The 21,639-nt window shown below is 34.1% G+C and overlaps 1 protein-coding gene across 10 annotated transcripts in view; it reads right to left on the reverse strand.

Moving 5' to 3' along the window:
• Dlg2 (discs large MAGUK scaffold protein 2) overlaps window positions 1-21,639 on the reverse strand; it is a 2,003,181-nt gene that overhangs the window by 894,271 nt on the left and 1,087,271 nt on the right. The gene's annotated exons all lie outside the window — the stretch shown is intronic.

Raw genomic sequence — 21,639 nt, forward strand, 5'->3', positions numbered from 1 at the left:
TACGGTTTTTTTTCTTTTATTTCTTTTGGACACTCTTAGGCAACCCCATGTAATGTTCTCCACACTATACCCTGTACTCCTTGGAGAAGAAACACTGCAGAACATCAAGAAATAAATGCATGATGGTGCCTCCTTAGGTTTCAAAGGGCTTCTCCACAGGACCAAAGCTTACCCAGCTTTTGTGATGCAAAAGGCATTTCATGATTTCTGCACACAAGTTTGTCCAAGCCATGTGTTAAAAGAGTAGTTAGTAAGAAGATAAAGCACAGGATATTAAAGGCCAAAAGGAGAATATCCACCTGAAATTAATAAGTAAGCAGTTTCTTCTGTAATATTTTAAGACAGAATCACGTAATGGAGAGCTGGAAGAGCTACTAAATTCTAAGCCATTGACAGGTGCCATAAAACAAAGCAAAGGATTGTCATGTATTCTGTGGGGACTAATAGGTTTTACAACCATGTTTGCATTTTTTTCCTATAAATTTGATTTTTTTTAAATCATGGAAACAAGAACAGACAAGACCTTTAGTATTTAACTGTTTTATTTACTTACTTTGCTTTTATTTATTTTACTTATTTTGCCTCTGATAATTTTCTCCACACATTTGATTGGAGCCAGCATGGAATTCTTCAAAAATAAATAAATAAATAACCTACCAACAAAGATTCAGCTGAAAAACTAACAGTAACTAGTGTTCACTAAATTCACAGTTGGAGATACAAAATGCAAATGTAGAGTAAAACAGTAGCTGTCAGGGTGCATGCTAGTGTTTTACAAATACTAATCAAAATGTAGACAATAAAAACTTATTTGTCACATGTGTCTATGGTAAACTAGGAAAAAATTAGGAACTAGGAGAGACTGGAAGAGTCAGTAGGATATTGTAAGGCTTCAGTTTCAACATGAGTATAATGTCAATTGAATACATTCACTTCCACAGTCATACAGCCATCTCTTCTGGGCCCTCCAGGAGCAAATGCATCTCATACAAATAGGAAGGCTGTGGCCTACACTTCATCCTAAGTGTCTCTAAGCATTATTCTTCTGATTGAGATAAAGAAGTGATAGCACTCTTGTCTAGGAAGAAGACAGATCGATCATTTAGACACTTTCCATCTGCATAGAATCACAATCTGGATAGACCCTTCCCTTCAAAACTTCATCCATAATACCTACAAATAGCAGAAACCTGGCAGTGCAGCAGTGTAGCTGAGTTTGAGATGTAACATTAAAATTCTTTTAAGCAGCTTTGGGTTCATACCACAATACATGTACATATCCACACACCTGTGTGATTCCTTTGAACATCCAAGGTCAATGAAATGTTTAAGTCAAGCCAGTAGGTATTACTCAACTACAGTTTTCTGCCTGGCATATTAGTTACATTTTAAAAAATGTTAGCTAGACATTAAATAATTACATTAGAAGCAGAGTAAGAAACTAATCCATAGAAACTAATATCTATCTAGGTTCACTGCTAAATCTAAGAAAATGAACATTAAGATGTATTTTATCCTATAAGTATTTTTCAGATTTATGAACATTTCATTAAAATATATGATAGCTTATGACTAGCATGTGTCTTTAGACAATTAATAAACAGCAATTATAAATTATACATGACATAATTTGGAAGTAAAAGACAATGAACATATTTACCTTCAACATAAATGTCAAAATTTCAATGTGAGTTTCCCATGCATAGACAACCGTATTTTGATCTCCATATTTTTGTTATGAGATAAATAATAAAAAGCTATGACAATCAATGTACATTTTCACTAGTGTGATAACAAAGGCGAGTGATTCAATGCCATCAAAATGTATTGAATACATACAACATGCCAAATGCTAGGGACTTCTAAGTGAAAAAAAATAATGCAGTCGCTCCTCTCGTGAAGCTTTGTGTCATTAGGGACATCAACATATAAAGAAATAAATCTCACTGTAGAATGAAGTTATGTTAGATATGTATGCATGACTTGGAGACTCCATGAGAGATAAGTGGTTTGAAGTTACTACAATAAACCTAGTAAGAAAAAATACCAATAAAAACATAGCAACATTTTAAATTAATACTGTTTTAAATTTTGAAAAGAAAAAAACAATCTAAAACTTCATGTTTCATCCTATGGTCAATATGAACACACATGTGTCCCAATGTCAATGAGAAACAACCAACTCAGTCACAGAACCATGTCTGGAACAAAGACACAATGAGTTCTGGACAAGTGTGAAAAAGAAAGCTTTTGAGTTACTGCAGGTAATTCCCTTGACTAAATATTAGTGGGCTAAAATTTACTTTACTACTCTCAAAATAATTAGACTATTTCTGTGATATTTTATTCTCTCATTCATCTTTTCTTTTAAATATTTGATAATGAAATACTAATATATATACATAATTTTAATATACATATAATTTAGACTTAAGACACTTTCATATTTTTCCATAATTTTGCAAAATATTTTTATAGAAATATTGGTCTCAAAAATAGATCAGTCTCCTTGCCCAACTGCACTCTACTTCATCTAAAACCAATTCTCCATCAACATTCCTACACATCAAAAATCAACAAAGAACACAGAATTTTTCTAGGTACTTCAAAATATAGCTGGTGCTTACAGAGTATGCCCCTTTTATTCTGGCTCACTACCAAGTGTTATCTTACTTTTTTTTTTTTTTTTTTTGGTTTTTTGAGACAGGGTTTCTCTGTTGTGTAGCCCTGGTTGTCCTGGAACTCACTTTGTAGACCAGGCTGGCCTCGAACTCAGAAATCCACATGAGTCATATATTCTAGATGACTCTCTAACTAGGCATGTCCATAAGATGTTGTCTGTTTGTAGCCTTGATATTATGTGCTATTTATGTGTGGATGTGTAGTGGGGGGGTTCAACGCAGTGTCTCATGGCTCAACCACTGAGCTACGATGGTTAGACCTTGAGATATAGTTTGACTTAATGCTGAGGATTGGACTGTTGCATATCGATTGGCTTTTTGAATTTCCTTCTGCTCACAGTCTTTGCTCTTTAAAATAGATCTGCATTCTTACTGTTTTATGGAAGTGTTTAGTATTCTGGGCATTAGTCCTCTGTGTATATCAGCCTTTAAACATATTTGCTCTCATCCTCTAACTCACCCCCTAATTTGCTTCATCTTTTATCATTCAGAGCCCTCATACATATTTAAATGTACAGAAATCCATTTGTGTTTTTTTCTTTATGTTTGTACAATTTTTGTATTTTAAAAATGTTTTTATCTTCCAAATTTGAAAATAAATTTTCTATTTTCTTTTATGTAATTTAAACTTGTGCTTTTAGAAAGTTATGTTCACTTTTTTCAATTTAGCAAATATAAGAATCCAGTTTTCTCCATATGCACAGACAGATTTATTTATTTATTTATTTATTTATTTATTTATTTATTTATTTGGTACTTAACAATGTTGTTCATGGTCCTCACTAATATGTCTCAGCCCAAAGCCATATGTCTAGATCATATGTGTGTACATAATTAGGTTCTGAGCACTTTTATAGCGTTATGGTTTTGTTTGTGCCAAAGTCACATTATCTATATTTAATAGTAGATAGTAACACATGTTGAGCTCAATAGCGCATTCAATGTACAATTGATTACTTCTATAGCAGCTTAACCTTCTGTATTATTGTTGTAAGAGAGTTCACTCCATCTTGGCATTTAGCTCCTTCCACTTTCAAATTAGTCCTTTGTATTCTGTGTCTCCTGCAGGAAATTTTTACTATCAGACTTCTCACCATCACTCCTACCAGTTACTTATGTTCCCTTAATCTTATCATTTCTATCCTGCTATCTGGATTAAATCTTTTATACATGTACAAATATTAATAGCCTTTCAGCAACAAATTTGTGTGATAGTTAAACACACTCAGTTTTAAAAATATTTCCCTAAAATATCTATATTCACATTATACTTAAATAATTGTATCAGTGGTGATTTTCAAACTGATAATCAACTTTTCTTAGCATTCTGAATATATTATGCCACAAGGTCTTATGATATTAATTTTTACGATGGAAAGCTCTCAATCTAATTACTGTATTGCAAGAAATATCTTCTCATTTATGTTACACAGCATAATATCTTTGGGAAACTGAGATGAACCAGTCTAAAGTAGAACTCAGAATGAGAGTGTTCAGGCATCCAGAAATGTCATAAAAGGATGGAAAAGACAGAAACAGACCCTTAAAACAAAAGGAGCAACAAAGCATATTTTAAATGAAAATCTCAACAGTGGGCAAAATAAAAAAAAAAACAAAAACAAGTAAGTTTAGAAGAGAAGTAGAGTATCTAAAATAAATACATATATTAATTCATTAATAGTCACCCTTACTAGGCTTTGTGATGTATCCCTATAATTCCAGTGCTCAGAAAATTTATGAATTAACAGCCTGAAGTTCAAAGCTATCCTGGGCTACACAGTATGACCAGCTAACGCCAACTAAAACAAAAACTCAACAAAAAAAATCAGCCCCAAAATCTCATTTTAAAAAATGTCAAAAACAGGTGATTAATACAAGGTAAAAAGAAAAGTGCAAAATAGAACCTACATTTTGACAGCATGTGTAACCCAAGGAGTAATACAGGAAATGATCTAGGAGAAAAATGGGAGTAAAATGAAGCCATTGTATAGAACGAAAGAATATGAATTTTGGATAAATTGAATGATAAAATATGAGAGAGAAGATGTTTAGAAAGAGTGACAACTGAGACACCTTAAAATTTTTATGTTAGTCTTTTAGTGAAACTAACATCAGGTTTATGGTCTTGCAAGAACATCAGAAGCCCTCATTCTTACCCAAGTGCCCTTTATTGGCACCATGCCCTCCAGCAATATCACAGTTCACTTAAGAGCTCACAGTTGAGCCCAGCATGGTGGCCCAGGCCTTTAATCCCAGCACTTGGGAGGCAGAGGCAGGCAAATTTCTGAGTTTGAGGTCAGCCTGGTCTACAGAGTGAGTTCCAGGCCAGCCAGAGAGAAACCCTGTCTCAAAAAAACCAAAAACAAACAAACAAACAAACAAACAAACAAAAACCCAAACAACAAAAAAAGAGCTCACAGTTATGATACTTACTAAGTATAAACACACATAAGTCACAATAGCTTGAATCTAACACAGCTCCAAAACCATTATGAGCTTAAACTACACAAACAGCTTTAATGTTTAATAAGCATACAGACAACAGTACTCTAAAATTTATTGTAATGTGAGCTATTCCACACCATAGACTCTAGGACATCCAAAGTCACCATTATACAATAATTAATCACTTAAACATAGCTGTAAGTTGCTGCCACCACATAGTATTTGTTTTTATACCTTTAGCACTTTACACATTTCTTCCTGCATATTAGGAACTCAAAATATAGTTTTTGAATAATAGAATAATAACTTCATGAATGGATAAACAAATGAATGAATGTAACATTATAATTAGATGAAAGTCATTATAGATGAAAATAAGGCACTCTACAGACACAAACACAACACTTGCTGTTATCCCTGTCTCATAGATTTATCTCAGAATGATCTTCGTAGCATAAGAGATGGTTACTGGACAGGTTCAAAGTGTTTTGAAAAGTACAGTTTGTAAGAATATCAACACTTGTTGATATGTGGCCTTCAAACTGTCTCATTTATTAATTGTAATTTCTTATTTTCCATGGAAACTGGATGCCCTAACAAACAAACAAACACAACCTACTTATGAATAAATAAATAAACTCTTTAATTATATATATACATGGACCTGCTATCGAAACATGCAACTCATTTAATTTTCAATTCTGCCACCTACATTCAACAAAACAGCAGCTGCTGAAATCATCAGCACAAATGTCAACTGTAGACAGTGTTGCTGAAAATATATGCTGGATATTAATCACACCCTCTGCAGCTTTAAGAATATACAAAGTTTGTAAGAATTGTATAATCAATTCATAGTGTTATATCTATGAAAAATGATGAGAAGCAGAGATGAGGAAATCTTTTCACATAAAATGAGGGGATCTCACCTTAAAGACATATTAAGTATCTTGAGATAAGTCCAGGGCATCCTTAGCTATGATTTTATTTAGCATTCCCATTGCACTGGGAAAGAAAATAAGGGCATTTCCATAAAGGCATCTATTATATTCTAACTTGAGAATTGTCCCACTTTATCTTCCAACTCTCCCTGTAGCCTTAAACATTCTTCTACTTTCATGTCGTATACACATACACAATCCCAAGGCCATGGGCAAAATCTAGGAACCACAAATGAACTGCAAACATAGAACAGTAGTCTTCCTGGATCGTGTTTAATGCTTGATATTTAAATGAATTATTTTAAAAGGTACTATCAAGATAAATAAGCAAATAGCATAAAGTTATTAATAATACAAATAAGCAGAACAAAATAAAAGTGCAGTGAGGAGGCCATTGATAGATACTTCATCCATATATATTTTTTTAAATTTCCAATGGAGTTCAAGACTTTTTTTATTGTTAAGGTCAACATGAAAAACATTAGGTTTAATAATGGCATTTGTATATAGAAAACACTTTAGTGTTGTATATATGTGTATGTAAGAATATTTTATTCTTATTTCTATTATCCCACTTTCTGGTTGTCTTACTCCATCTTAAATAGTTCACATGTCTACATTCATGCTATGCGTATCACATTAGACCCTCTTCATTACTTGCCATCGTTTTAGAGCTCTTCCTCCTTCTTTCATGCACTACAGACACAAATAGAATAAAGCTAAAATTTAAATTTATATTATGAATTAGTTCATTGTCTTTCTGAAACTGGCTTATTTTGCTTCACCAAATAATCTGCTCCAGCCATTCTCTTTCAAAAGTTATGACTTCATTTTTCTTTACAACTGGATAAAGTTGCATAGTGTATATGTACCATATTTTGTTTATCCATCCTTATGTTGATGGGCATATTGGGTGCTCCATAACTCAAATATTAAAAGAGTAGCTATAAACAGGGAAGTGTAAGTATCTCTGCATTTTGCTGACTTATGAGAAATGTTAGCCTTATATTATCAGAAGTATATCACAGGCTAGGAAATACTCTCATCTCATTTGATCCTTACAAGGAGCTTTTGAGTCTGATAATATCTTACTTCTGCAGATGGAGGAAACTAAATTCTACAGAAATAAAGTAGCTTACCCAAGGTATGAGTAAAAGGTAGAAGATTGGAAAATGAGACACTTTTTGAGCACTAGAAGAAAATTAGGCAGAGAGGCTCCATATCCATTCTGTAATTAGTCAATGTTAGCAAGTTTAATTTTGAGGAACATGGCAGAGTTAGAGGTTAGGGAGAAGATATGTCAGAGAGGTTGGGGACCTCTTTAGAAAGACAGCAGTAGAAATCAAGTCCATCTGTAAAAAAGGAAATGTTTTCTTTATCTTGATGAGCTGCAGATTGCTGACTCACTTAACCAAGAGCATTCTTTTTCATATTTACTGTGTTTAAAATAGTTGGTTAGTGTACTTATTTTTTTTTTTGTGGAGCATTCCAGGGATGGAATGGTCATGCCTATCTTCCCATCATTGCATTCTCCATTCCTAATACAGTGTGTGGTAGATGGCACGTTCCTTAATGAGAATTACTTAGTTCATAAATGGAAGAGTGGGTAGCTAATCTATAAAATCTCATAGATGATTTTTAGATTGAAAACTAAGATTCACAATCAGGGGGAGGATTGAACTCTATGGACTTAGAGAAACTTGTAAGTAAAAAAAGAAAAGGAACTGTGGTGTGTGTGTGTGTGTGTGTGTGTGTGTGTGTGTGTGTGTGTTTGTGTGTGTGTGTGTGTGTGATCAATCATTTTATGTTATTTTGCATTTTATTTTATTTTATTTTGACTTTCACTAATGAAATTTAGAGAGTTGATTCTTTTCTTTATTGTATCTGCTGACTATTCTTCATGAGCAATAGTTCCTAAAAGGAGACTTTTACATTTCTTTTGTTAATTTTTTAACTAGATATTTGTGATATCTTTTTCTTGTTTACTTTTTGAAATGTGGAAAATGAATGTTGTAGAATACACACACACACATTTTCATTTTAGTGTGGGAATGAGACAGGAAGAAAGATAATTAACGACATATACTGAACTAAAATTTATAGGAATGCTCCTCTTCAAAAAGGCTGAAGTTGCTTGGTTACCAGTTATTCACCTTTCAGGAAGGCATGCTAGAGACTAGAGACAAAAAGAAAACAATTAAAGCCAAAATGGTATTATATGTGGCTAATTTTTTAATTCATTCATGCAAATCATGAATATTATCCAGCTGTGAACACTACCAGCTACAAGAATGACCTGCCTGACAAGGTCTGCCCCATGGGAAATAGTGTCATGAATGGCGTAGGAGTAACCAACCACATTGTGAATTGATTTAAAGCTTACTTTCTGTGCAAGATGGCAGTCCTACCTGCACAGGCATCGAGACCAACGACCTGTGGCTGGAGAAGTGGTAATTCTTCTGGGAGATCTGCTACTACTCTTACTCTGCTAGTGGAAAAGCAATGAACTGATTCTTAGTGGTTTCTCATTGTACCCACAGATTAGTGCATTTCTCAGACCTCATAAGAGAAACGTGTTGCAAAAAATGGCAAGTAACACAGAGAGCCAAGGTACAATGAATCCATGATGGCAGGGTACTCAGCCTTAAATGGGACCTCTATATCATCCCCCTTTCTAACCAGGCTTAGGGTTCATTGCAGAAGAGAAGGCAGAAAGACTGTAAGAGTGAGAGGCATGGATGACTATAATGAATCAGTGTTTGCCAGGTATAATAGGATAATTGAACATATAAAGTCATAATGGTTGTGACAGTGTGCTAAAGGTGGTCAAAGCTCAACCCTGGAAAACACCCAGCATGTAGTGGGGAAAGAAGACATGAAAATTCACCTCTAGCGAAGGAGCTATTTGTAACTGGTGGCTACTGGGAAATGGAGAATCAGTTTTTTTATTGAGGGCATGGCATCCAGCAGGTATAATATGCTGTGTGGAATAACCACATACCCAAGAGTATGTAGACAACATTAATTTCACTCAATAAGTTTTAAAAGAAAGTAAATGAAGGCACAAAGGTGGTTGGGTATAGATGGAATAGATGAGGGGTGTGAATCTCAGGGGCTTTGGAGGATGAAAATGAATATCATCAAAATGCAAGGTATAAAATCTCAAAGAATCAGTAAAAAATATTTTAAAATAAAATAATTTCAATTCAAATCTTTTAAAAGTAAAATCTCACTGCCTTCTCTTACAAATGGGATGGGAAGTAATTTCAGAGACCTAATGTTGTACAGCTGGTGGTTTTCGTGGCTTCATTTGGTGGTACTTTGAATGTTAAGACTGTAGGTGGTCAAGGCTCAGAGCAAAACATTTAACAACTATTACTTTCATAAGTTTTAGGGAGATCAGCAACTTGAAAAAAATATATATATATACCGAAGTTTAAAATCAGTGCTTAGGTTCCATCTATATTTTAAAAATGGATGCACCAGATGTGCCTCTGTGCTGAATGTTGTGGAGAGAGAGACAGCACAGATGATCCCAAACTGTTTAGACTGAGAAGCACAAAGGTTAATCTCACCACTGGCTGCAAAGAAAACAGATGATAACACTAGGATTTTTAGAAAGAAGTTAATTTCTAGGCACAATGTCTTACAGATATCTTTTAAGCATCTACTTAGAGACTTTAAGTCACCAGGTAGATATATATGTCTAGAATCTTCAAGAAGATATTGGCATATAAATTGAATTTAGTATTTTCATCACTGGCTGTAATAGAGAGACATCTCAAAGACAAAGTCCATACTACTTGATGCTTATAATTATGTATTTAATTAATTTTCCTAAGTAGTAGATAATGCATTCTGGGAGAGCACTGTGTTACAAAATAAGAAAATAGAAGCCTATACAACTGTACTGGCAAAGGTGGAATTTCATGTTATTCAAACTGTGGAGGGAATATAGAGGTCTAAAAACTGAGAAGCATATTATGAGATTGATATATTTAAGGATATGTAGAGCCCAAAACATCCATTGGAGTTCATGTACATGTAAATTTTGGAGGCTTGTACTTTGGGTACGAAGTATCACATCATCAAAGTGCTTATTAAAATTAACACAAATTTTAATGAGTCAAATGATTAATGCTTATCTTATTCAATATTTAAATGATTTTTAGAATTACTTAATTTTGACAGCATTCTACACAGTAGAATCAAAATTTAATTTACTATAAGACATTGACTAAGAGTGACCCAGACTGAATGCAAGACAGATCCTGATTTTGGATTCTGGCTCTCCACCAGAATGAGAAGATGCTATCAAATGATACATTATTTTCCTGTGCAGTAGGTACACAGAGCCTGTAAACGTGCTAGCTGTTCCCAGATTGGAAAACTACTGCGCTTCTCCATGCTTTCTTTTTTTTTTCTTTTACTTTTTTCTTTTTTTCTAGTCATGTTCTTTGGTTCTGGTAAAGTCTGTAAAATTTGTTTCTTACAGAAGTTGGAAAGAATCCAAGAAAGATTCTATGCACGATTAACAGAGATACAGAGGCAGATCTATGTAAGGTTACCCTACAGAAAAGAGAATTTGAGGGAGCCAAGTTAAAAAGCCTCTATCCAGTTATCCACAAACAAAGACCCATAGGAATGCCACTTAAACACATGCTTCATTAATGTGCAGTAAAATCTGCACAGCGTCAACTCCAAGGGCCATGGTAAGTTACAAAGGCAGGAGATAAGAAAAATTATACAATTGGCACCGTCATGGAGGGAATGCGTGAATACCAAGAGAAAATAATATGATTTTCTAGTCAACTTCTACAGGAGCCTTTCTAACCTGTGAGAGAAAGAAGCTGTAGATGTAGAGCGGAGTGGGGGGCTTTGGCAACATAAAGCAGTGAAGAGCTTTAGAATAATTTGTTGTTTCTTAAAAGATGAACACATAGCACCCTATGATGCAGCACATCTATTCTTGGCATTTGCCTAATGGAAATGAAAGACCATGTTCTTCCAAAGACTACACACATGTTTCATGAATGCTTGATGTATAATGGTTCCCAACTGGAAAAACAGTCCTCTGGAACAGATGAATAACCGAACTGTATGATATTAGTGGAAAGAAATACTATCAAGTGAGACAAAGAATCATCTAAAGCACATATTTGTCTTCAAAAAGAATGATGTTGAGGAATACAAATCAGAGATTTTTAAAAAGCACATGCTGGATGATCATGAATAAAAAGTCAAGAACATGTAAAACGAAACTGTCAGTAGTTGACTGTCACTGATGGATTGGTTGGGGGAAAAGTAAGTTTGTAAAAGAGTATAAGAAAACATTAAAGGAAGATGAACATAGCTATTATCTTTATGGAGGTTATGGAAATGCAAGTGTATACACATGACTAAATATATTGCACTACTTATATGCAGATTTTTCATGAGCCAATCATATCTTAATTAAGCTTTTATGACATAATAAATACTTGGCATCTAAAATTTGCCTGTATTTTGTTTAAGTGTAAAGATTGGGAAGATTAAAAAACGAACTACTTTATCTACATAAAATATCTTGAAGAAGAGAAGAAGAAACTGGGACAAATAGAAAAAAAAACTCATTGTTTCTATTTTTACTCTCTCCGACTAACTTTGTCCCTTTAGCTCTCACCTACAATAATTTCTTCCTAATGAAATTTCACACTTGTCCACTCTGCCACCATTTTACATTTAGCAACAGTGCAAGGATTCACAATGTATTTTGGGTTTATGTCTCCAGTCTGCCCTGCATCAAAAGGGCATCAATAAAGAATGTAAGAAAACCCAATCAATTCTACTTTTCTCTTTTATTTAGTTTTCCTGCAGAAACACACTTAACCATGGTACTTAATTTTGATCTCAGAGATTGATTTTTTCTTCTCTGTTTTGTGCTCCTTGCTTAGGGAAACAAAGTTTTCAGAGGCTATTCTCTGTACTATCCATCTCACCAACCTTTGGCAGACAAACTACTCTAACAGATCCAGGGGATGCTATACACAGTTTTTCTTTGCTGGATGCACGAAAACAGTAAGTTTTTTAATTTGAAAAGAAAATAAAAAACATGGCCAGGGATCATGTATGCATCAACACTTATTAAACTTTCACCACATTTTTACTGAGGATTTACATGACTAAAAACACATTTGAGAATATACTAGAAGGCTTAACAGTAGAACTAAATTAAAACTCCACATGTGACACTATTTGGGGATCCAACTACATCACATAGGAAACTCTTTTCTGATGAGAGAGGGCTGCTGCAGATTCAGGCACAGACAGGCCAAAATGATCAATTTGTTTCCTTTCACCACAGCTCAAATTACAGTTTTGTCTCTGCAACATTGAGTGTCTTCCAGCACATCCATTAAGGCAGCTTGGCTCGTGGTGAGGTTGTCTGTAAGACCTAATGTCTATAAGAATGAACAGAACCATTGCCAAAGGAATGTGGAACACTGGGTTCTGAGCAGAGGGCCTTTGTCTCAACACAGTAGCTCATGAAAACCTGGGTGACCAATCCAGTGCCAAATATCCAGGCAATTTTGTAGGACATTTCAAATTCCCTCAGCTTATTCCCTGAAGCTACATGGACCATGTTTTTCTTTTTAATGTGAATAGGTGTTTTGCCTGTATGTGTGTCTGAAGACTTCATACATGCTTGGTGACCTCAGAGGCCATAAAAGGGAATCATATTCCTTAGTAAGTTTATTTAGAAGCCTTAATAATTACTTACCAGATACAAGAATCTATGCCAAAAAATGTATAATAATCAGGTAGATTTAGGCAAGATGTATTGTATGAATCACTATTTTCCAAATACCAAGGTAAAGATGTGGTGTTACTTGGAGCAATGTTCTAAGAGGATATAACTATCAAGTGATCATGCGTAGGATTGCCAAATTGATAAATGCTAGAAGTTTGAAAACTAATCAGTTTTGTTAAGCATAGAGATATGCCTTTATCCCTATCTTAGGGATAGTCCTTGCTTTGGTCCTCATGCCTTGCCTAGCTCACTTTCTTTAAGGCTCATCTTTATCCATAATCAACACATAGACTTCTCTTTCCCAGATGTCTAGTCAGTCACTGCAACATTCGTCAAATGTATTTTTTTCAACAAATTTGTTCTTCTAGCTGTTCTCTCCTTACTTTTCAGCCCCACACTTGCTAGGATACCAACGTTTTTGGTTAATGGTGTGTGTTTGCTCACCTGATCTCTACTATGCTAGGTTCAGAAGCCAGGACCTAATACTAGGCCAGGTGAGAACTCTTACCTTGAACCCCATACCCAGTGTCAGCACAGCAGCTTCAGGATTCTGGAGACATTTGCTTTTTCCTGTTCATTAGAAAGACTGTCTGCTTGTCAGCATTGGGAAAGGTTAGTGACATCGCTTTAAGTACTTATTAAAAGGTAGTTTGAAATAATTAAGGATAAGTCCTGGCAACAACTGAAGTCTTGCTTTTCCAGATAACCAGAATGTGTGCTGATAATAAAAATCTTTCTACAACTCCATCCAAACTTGCTTTGTAGAACAAAACAATTCAATTCAATAAGGCAATAATTCCTAAGCTTGTAAACAGGTATAAAGAACAAAATGTATGTGACACCTGTCACCTCACCCTCCTGAGCCTTCCAGTCTTGGTGAGAAACTATGTGACCTGAAAGGATTAGAATAGACTCTGTGAAACACTGAATCCATCATTTTTTCATTCACTGATGTAACGAAACATTCCCTCCACGTGTACCGATTTTAGGCATAGGTGCAGGAAGAGTCTGGAAATAAATAAGCATAGTTGCAAGCCTTGTGGAATGTATAGTCTGGCAGAGGAGAAAATATAGCACATTGTAAGGAAAATAGTCAGCATAAAATAAAAAGGAATTGATGAATGGAATATAGTATAGTAAAACTGGGGGGAAATATACAATGGCTTGAGAGCTCACAAGAGGAGAAAAGTATAAAGCTATGTATTATAAAGCACTAGCCTGAATATAACCAAATGACAAACTGTATAACAGAGACAATAAAATGCTATTGCCTATCACTGGGAACACATGGGGGATTTTAGTGAGCTTTCATGCAGAAAAGAACATATGCTGAGGCTCATATTTTCTCTTGGTTCTCTGTGAAAGAGCACTGAGCATTAAACAAACCACAACTCCGAGTGATGTTCCCAGCTGTTCTCAAGAACAATTGTGCAACCTCTGTTTCATTATCCACTTCCAGGTCTTTCAAACAAAGGACATAGTCCAGTATTAATCATCTAAAGGTTAAATTTATAATTAAGTTCATGCAAAATTTACTAAATATAATAAATCCCACAAATGTAAAATGTTACATTTCATAAGGGGGGCATCTCTCACACTTACAGGTAAAAAAACATTCATCTCCTTCCCCCACCACTGGTTATTTGAAGTTGCTAATTATTGCAAAGTATCTTAAAATATACAACCAAAATTTTAAAAATGGCTTTATTGTTTTCTACATGATATAAAACTGATATATTTCATTTTCTATAAGTGCTTATATGTTGTAGATTTAGATAGAAATACTGAAGGTGTAGTGTTGGGTGATTAGAATTATCATAATGATTTACTTATTGTAAGAAAGTGAATTATAGTTCAGCGGTCTACAATAAATGATATTCTATCTCATAATATGACACCTAATATAAGTGGTATTGTGTTAAAAATAAGGATACACAGTAAGTATTTGTATTCTAAATTAGTTCTCCTAATTAAATGGGGAGGGGGATAAGGGTAGGAGAGAGGTTTATAAATGGAGAAAAATAACTAAATGAAAAGCCCTTGGAAAATCTGAATAAAAACCTACTATTCTAGAACTTTCCTAAAATATACACATATATGAAAGAAATTTAAATGAGATACTATGTAATGTAGAAAACAATACCCCAACTAAATATCATATGTTACTAGATAAAACATTCATTACTACTAATTGGTTACCTCTGATGAGTTGCTGGCCAAAGATTTCCTATAAACCCAATCCAATTGGTTACCCTCCACCACCTGAGAGTAAGGCTGAAGGTTCCAGTTATGCCCTTGAACATGGATAAATCAAGCTGTTACCTAACTAGAGGCTTTAAAGTTTCATGACTAGCATTTACACACACACACACACACACACACACACACACACACACACACACACACACACACACATTCTTGGTTCACCCATTGATGGAGGGAGCCATCCAGCTGAGCCCAAGTTGAAAAGTCCCTGATGATATTCTAAAGTGATCATGTGCCTCTAGTTTTGTCCCCTGGAGTCCCCTAAGTTTTCTAATCTCTTTCAATTGATGGATTAAAATAAATACCCATTGTCACTTTTACTTACATTGTGAGTTGCCATGTGGGTGCTGGGAATTGAACCCAGGTCCTCTGGAAGAGCAGCAGTACTCTTAACCACTGAGTTGTCTCTCCAGCCCCACATATCTAATGTTTTAACTTGACATATTAAATTATATCATGTGGAACAGGATACCTTAAGTGCTTAAAGATTGTGAAATAAATACATCTAGTTAAATCATACATGCATCACTTGACCTGGTTATTTCTGTGATGACTACATTCGACATCCCAGTGTTAGTTGACAGTACAATATATTATAATTACCTATAAGCATTGTGTCATATATTATGTCTTGAAATCATTTTCCCTATAAAATTATGATTTTTGTATTCATTAGCCAGTACCTCTAAAGCCTATAGCTCCTGCAACCACCTCAAACAATGGTATCCACATTCCAGTACTCTTTTCATTCAGAGAAAACTTTCATATTTCATATGAATGAAATCATGGAGTAGCTTTCATTTCAATTTATTTCCAATAGCATGATGAGCTTTAGGTTCATCCACTTTATTGACAATGACAGACATGTTTGTGCACATTTGTGTGTGCCCGTGTGTGTGTGTGTGTGTGTGTATGTGTGTGTGTGTGTGTGCGTTATTGATCTCTTAATGGACACTTAGTTTGATTTCATGTCTTGGATCTTATGAAACAATGTTGGAGTAAACACAAAATATATCTTGAATTAGACATACTGACTTAATTTACTTTAGATATATACATGGTAACATTTGAGTGTATCATAGATATATTTTAATTTTTTGATAAAGCTTCATACCATTTTGCAAATCTACACTCCCACTAACAGATTAAATATTTTCTTTTGTGCATCATTAGTGGTAACAGATAGCTTTTTGTCTTAAGATAGGTTTTTGCTCTATATCCCGCATTTACCTTGAAATTGTTAAATAGCCCTTGCTGACCTCTCGCTAAAGATGCTTCTGGCCTCAATTCTTACATTTGGGAGTTGAGGTGCATGCTACCACCAATTGTCTCTATTGGTAGTGACAATTGTCCCTTTTCTATTGGCTATCTTAACAGGTGTTAGACAGTATTCACTGTACATAATATTAATCTTAGAAATCCATAATCATGGGAGATTTTTCCATCTTCTGAGGTCATTTTCATTCTCTTTTTTGATGTCTTAAAGTCCTTATTTTACAAGTCTTTCACTTGATTGGTAAAAGTATCCGTGTGTGTTGGGGGCAGAGGGATGTTCTTTTCTGAAGCTAATGTGAAAGGGACTATTTCACTGATTTCTTTCTCAATCTATAATTTGAAATATAGAAAGTCTACAAATTTAGAGTGTTAATTTTATGTCCAGCCATTTTGTTGAAATAGTTTATCAGCTATCCACATTTCCTAGTGGAGTCTTTAGGGTCTTTTATGTATAAAATCATATCATCTGCAAATAAACATACGTGGGTATCTTCCTTTCCTATCTGTAACCCCTGAGCTATTTCAGTTTTCTTATTGCTCTTGCAAAGACTTCAAATACGGGATTGAATATGTGTGATGCTATTACTTACATCAGAGATTTTTAAGTCACGGTTGGTTTTTGGCATACCCTAATTTGAGAAATATTTATTCAAGCCTGTCTATTTTAAGTTTAATTACTTGTTTCCTCAATATTTTAATGCTGACCTTTCACCCTTTTATCAAATATAGTTTGAAGGTATTTCTTACTTTCTGTATGTCATCTCTTCTGTTTTATTTTATTTTTTTAGCACAGTAGCTTTCAGCTTGATATAATTCTATTTTTTTTCTATTCTTACCTATTCTGTTTTCAAAGCATTGCTACATAGAGCAGTGTCATATATATTTTCCTTTGTGATTTCTTCTAGTAGTTCTGTGAGCAGAAGGTGTGGAGAGTTACATTTACATCTTTAAGTCATTATGAGTTGTTACTTTTTAATGATTTCAGATGGGGGTCTAATTTCATTCTTTTGCATGTGGTTGTCTAACGTTCCTAATAACATTTATTGAAGAGAATGTTCTTGGCACCTTTGGGGAAAAAATGTGCCAGCTATAAATGTGTGAATTTATTTTTGGTTTGCCTATTCTGTAGCATTTATCTCTCTGTGTGTGCTTTATGCCAATATTGTATTGTTTTGGTTACTAGGGCAGTGCAGTGTATTTTGGGGTCTCATAGTATGATGCCATCAACCTTGGTGTTTTTATTCAAGATTACCTTGGCTTCAGGGTATTCTGCTTAATACACATATGTTATGTTTGTTTTATTCCTTTTCTGTACAAAACAGCATTTTCATTTTGATTGAGATGATATTAGAGTCTGTATTTACTAAGTCACAATAGTTTCATAGTGCCTTAATGATAGCTCAGTGGTTAAAAATGAGAACCTCAAGAGTCTGAGCTCTTAAGGTTCTACCAGAACCTACTTAAAAAGCTAGATGTTGTGGCATACATCTGCAATCCACGGACTCCTACAGCAAAATGAGATGGGTGATGGAGACAAGAGAGTACCCTGAATGTTGAGTGACCTCTAATCTAGAAAAAACAACACTGGAACTGAAATAAGAGAACCTCAACCTCTACAAGGTAGAAGGAGAGAATGGATACCTATAAGCTGTCCTTTGATCATTTCATCCACACCATACTCACTGTCTTGTATGAGCAATTAATGTTATTAATAATGAAAAATAGAAAATACAATATACACTCTTCTGATCCCTGAGCTTCTCATTTCTTTCCATCTATCTGCAGTTTCTTAAATTCCTTTTACTGTTTTTTTGATTTCAGTGTGTGTCATTCACATTCTTGCTTTAATGGACTCCAAAGTTTATCATTTTCTTGTTGCTATTGTAAATGAGATTGTTTTCTTGATTTCTTCTTCACATAATTTGTTGACTCTATACAGAAATGCCATTGGTTTCTGTGCATTGATATCCTGCAAATCTACTGAATTGATTTTTAACACAATTTTGCTGGAATCTTAATGGTTTTTCTTGTAGAAAAGCAATCATTTACAAATGGAAGGCATTTAGTATTTTCTTTTCCAATTTAGAGACTCCTGGTTTCTCTCGCTCCACTACTTATTGTGATTAGGCTTTCTATTACTACACTGAATATCAGTAGTGATAATGGACATCCTAGTTTTTGTTGTAGGTTTTGGATAAAAGTTTTCAGTTTTCTCTGTTGGCTACTTGTGGCTTGTAGAATCTATCAAACTTGATACTACTGTGAAGATTTATAATCCTACACCTAGTTTGTTGAGAGATTTCAAGATGAAATGATTTATATTCTATCAAGTGTTCTTAAGCTTATGACAGTATGTATGCCATTCTTCATTCTGTGATCATGGTTTATTATGCTTCCTGATGTATGGTTACTGAATAATCCTTTCATTCCTGAGATATCTTTTTTTGTCATTGTTAATAATCTTTTGAATGTGTACTGAATTTATTTTGCTAGTATTTTGAGGATGTTTTGGCATTTGAATTTATGAGAGATGAATGTGGCTATTTTGTGATTTAATTTTTCATAAACCTATTAATAAAGTGTAATATATAGTACTTGATAAAAACCACTAACAATGTATAATGACTGAATGCTATATAAATTATCCATACAATTGTTCTTTATTTTAGCACTTGTATGATAACAACTATTATTTCTTTCTCATAAGGTATATATATATATATATATATATATATATATATATATATAAGAGAAATTGAGTCATCTAACTTCGCACCAACAAATGTTAATAGAGTTGAGGTTTGAGCAATAGCAGTCACTACAACCTGTTTGGTTCATGACTTTGTATTTATGAGAGATGACTCTAACTTGATTTTTCTGAAATTTCCAACTTTGTGACTTTGGTGTTTTGAATAAAACTATTGGTACCCTCTTGTGTTTATATTGCTTCCTTCATCACACATGTCCCACATCTCATTGCCATATTTTCGTGTTAGTTTTTATTACTCAGGGATTGCCCAGTTCATATTGGCCTGTGGCATGACTGAGAGAAATTGGGTTGATTGTTGATTAATAGGAATGATCCCAGCCCATTGAAGATAGTGTCACACCCTGGCAGGGGGTCCTAGAATGTAAAAAAAAAAAAAGCTGGCTGAGCATAAGCCAGGGAATCAAGATAGTAAATAGGATTCATCCATGTTTTCTGCTCAATCTCCTGTCTTGACTTTGTCAATGATAAATTTTGACCTGAGATATGTATATACACACACAAACATATATATATATATATATATATATATATATATATATATATATATATATATATCCCACAGTGTTTATCATACTAGAAAGCAAACAAGAAAGACCTGTCTAAGACTCATCTTAGCCATTTTATTGTATTTGCTGACCAATTCTTGCACCAGTACAGCCATTAGAGGCTTTATAATGCCTTGAACAAATAATAGAGCACAGAGCTTATTCGTTGCCCTGACTTTTACCAAGTGACACTGAGGTTAATATGTTTAATAATTATACTTCTCTTTTAACATCTTGATCTTCAGATAAAATATTTTATAGTGATATACTCCAAATTAAATCATCTGATCCTTCAAGTAACTATAAATTTGTTGGGTGTCTTTTATAGAGGTTCTGTTCATTGTTATTTATGACTATGACCAGATCAGTACTACTTTTGTGATTGTTAGCTTTAATATCTGGGTGACATTAGCATCCGTTGTAAGCACGCAAAATGAACAAATATCAAATAGTACTTGTAAGAATTTCTAGAGACAGCATTCTGAAACTGCTTTTAAACTTACAGGATACATCGAGTTAGCACAGGTGTCATGTAGATGACTAATATTTCAAACCCATTCTCTTAGGTGAGTGTCACATATTCTTTAGATAAGGAAAATTGTCACTATATTTGGTTGATAAATGTAACCATAAATTAAATTCTTTGAACACTATTATGTCAAACACTAGTAAATAACCTTGGAGTGGTCATTAACTAAACATGCATACAAAGACTCACAGTATCCTAGTGTATCTGTTCAAGAACATTCACATCATTTGGGTAACTTGTTGGCTACCTTTGTGGCAATATGGAAAGCAAGTAGCTCAAGACTTCATAATTCAAACCGAGTACCATGAATTTACTGGATTCACTTAGAAAATGAAGTCGAATCCCTTGTTCCAATATACTTTCCTGTGAGAACCTCATTGGTATTTTTTTTCAAGAAGCTTTTGCATTATTTTGCAATCAATTTGTCATGAAGGCAAATAACTGATGTAAGGAATGTCATTCAGTCCTAATGTTGCAAGCTCATAAGCATGCTCAGTTTACTAATATTCTGTAAAGAAAAATATGAACAAAATTATAGCAATGTGAACATTTATACCCAAAGTTTAGGAGTGATAGCCATTAATTATTAAAAGTATCTTCGTCCAAGACAAGATTACATAGTAGGCATGTACTATCTGCTTTTCACATCCCAATACTTCCAAGTATATATTATCATCATATTAAACTTGAAATGGGGAACTGAAATTTATATTTGGTGGCAAATGTTACACAAAGTATATAATGACCTGCAACGCAATACAGTTTTAAAAATTATTAGGTATATGTTCTGTATATGTATTTCTTTTAGACTAAACCAGTGGTAAAAGTATTATGTGAAGAAATAAACCTAACTGTTACAAATTGTGCTTTGAAATAAACATAAATAAATGGCAGAAATGGGAAAAATGATTAACCTGTCAGTCTTGTCTAAGCAGCAATCCAAATTTATTAGGGAAATTAATTTGGAAAAACCCTGAGATTCACTTTGCCAGGACTTTGTTGAAAATTTGTTAATAGTTTAGAGAAAGCAATGGGTAAGAGTTTCAAAGTAATTTACAGAGTGAAGAAGCTAAGGTTAGAAGTTAATTGAAGAGTCTCAACACATCTCAATTGAATCAAACTAGCCTGAACTTCTTTATTTTAGGTGAAGAAGGTACCAGATTATAGCATTTCTCTGAAGGTTGAATCTGTAGGTTTTGGGATGTCAGCACCATATTTTCTTTATTGTTATATCTCTGGTTCACAGCATACTTGCCACATAACAACTGTTCAGTACATGGCTAGATAGATGATGGAAGAAATGAGTTACTGTCTTTCTAGAGAAGTCAGTTCGGATGACAGGAAAAGACACTAAGAACACAGACAGCCACATCTTTTGTTCAATTTTGCTAACTGTCA

This window comes from Mus caroli, unplaced genomic scaffold, assembly GCF_978045245.1.
Source record: "Mus caroli unplaced genomic scaffold, Mus_caroli_1 scaffold_8, whole genome shotgun sequence".
NCBI lineage: Eukaryota > Metazoa > Chordata > Mammalia > Rodentia > Muridae > Mus > Mus caroli.